Here is a 1,931-nt window from a genome sequence, read left to right as displayed (position 1 = left end):
TTTTTTTTCTTTTTTTTTTTTTTTTTTTTTTTTTTTGGAGAGAGGAGGTGGCATCTGAGCTGAGTCCTTCTTTCTCTTAATTTTATTGAATGTTTTATATTGTGGAAGTTATAATTGTGCTCAGTACAACAACTGCAACGAAGTGTTTATATTTTTAAAAGGACTGAGTTAGTACAAGAGCATCAATGATGCATTGTCTTTATTAATTCATATTTGCATTTCACTTTATTTCAGCTAGCAATCTCACTCTTCTTAGATGAGCACAGCGATCAGATTGTCGACAGATCAGCACACACCTATCCATGACTGAAGAGGTTCTGGGAAATGTAAGCAGATTAGCAGATGTCCGGCTACTCGTAAGATCAGATGTGCACACAGTCCTTGCCCACCTTCCATCGTTAACTCTGTACATCCGTAAGGCGGCCCTCACACCCCAACTGAAACCTGGGGAAATGTACCTGAGTGCTTTGTAAAGAAGTGAGAAAAAGGCAGACTGCCACCCAGAGGCTGTGAGGCAGTGCAGCCAGTCCTTTTCCCATGTAGGTGGCCCTGGACTAGAAGGGCAGGCAGGGGTGGCTGGAATACAGTGTCTGAAGTGCTAGGTTCGACATGGTTAATCTCGCTGGAGTGCGAAGGGTGTTGTGGTCAGAGCGCATGCCATGGCCAGATTGTTGGTGCGCACCAAGCAGTAGGTGTGACAACCCTGTTCTTGTGATGAAGAAGCCACTGTCCACAGTGGTCTGCCCAGGGTAGCCAGTCTGTCCAGTTGGGGATAGACTTTATGTTGCATTTCTCCTAGAGGTAAATACAAGTGTAGATAAAGTCTTCTCTTTGTCTGGGTGAGGTTGCTTGGCTCCCTCACTGTCACTGAGACTTGGAGTTCAATCCCCGGTCTCTCTTTCTCCAGTCTGTCCTGAGGCCATATAACCAAGATGCGGGGACCTTGAACTCAGGCTGCTCACCAACTCATTAGGCCACCAGTTCTTACTCTGTTCGTATGACTGTCTGAGTGACTGTGGTAGAGAAGACCCTCTGCACAGGCATGGATGTCTGTAAGGGTCTGGAAGTCTGGAGGAGTCTATGCAGAGTGACCAGGCTACAAGGATACCATGACAACTGCTACTATTGTCTACACTTGAAAATAATGACACCAGACTTAGAGCCATTGAGTGATTGTCCAAGGCCATGGACAGAGCCAGCAAACATGGAGATGAAGCGCAACCCCAGGCGGGTCTGACTTCAGAATCTGTGCTTCCAAACACAGCCACAGTGGCACTCACTATTAAATGCTGTGCTCTACAGGATGGGACTGCATGGGAGACCCAGCTTCGATTCTCAACCCAACCTAGAGGCCGAGCACAGCAACATGCCCATCAATTGAGGAGGCTGAGGCAAGAGAACCTTAAGCTTGAGGCTGGCCTGAGCAACATAGTACGATTTTGTCTAAAAAGTGCTGGTATTGGTGGCACAGGCCTGGAGTTCCACCTGGGAGGAGGATCATGACGAGATTTTGTCATGAAAGGAAGAGGAAAAAAAAAAAAAAACAGAAAGAAAGAGAAATAAAAGAAAGAAAGAGAGAGAGAAAGAAAGAGGGGGCCAGCAGGTGGCATGGTAATTAAAAGCGCTAGACTCCCACATGGCTGACTGCAGTCTGATCCCAGACCTGGCAGCTTGCTTTCTCAATCTCTCTCTCTCTTTCTCACTCTGTCCCTCACTGGTCAAATTAAAATAAGTAAATAAATAAATAAAGTTAAATAAAATAATTTTAACCAAAAATAAAGAAAGGAAAAAAAGAAAGAAGAAATAGAAAAAGAAAGAAAAAGAAGGAAGGAAGAAAGAGAAAGAAAGAAAGGAAAGGAAAGAAAAAGAAAGAAGGAAGGGAAGAAAGAAAGAAGAGAAAGAACAAAGAAGAAAGAAAGAAAGAAAAAAGA

This window comes from Tupaia chinensis, unplaced genomic scaffold (assembly GCF_000334495.1).
Source record: "Tupaia chinensis unplaced genomic scaffold, TupChi_1.0 Scaffold149131_1, whole genome shotgun sequence".
Lineage (NCBI taxonomy): Eukaryota > Metazoa > Chordata > Mammalia > Scandentia > Tupaiidae > Tupaia > Tupaia belangeri.
The sequence above is the reverse complement of the archived record's forward strand: the minus strand, read 5'-3'. Positions refer to the sequence as shown.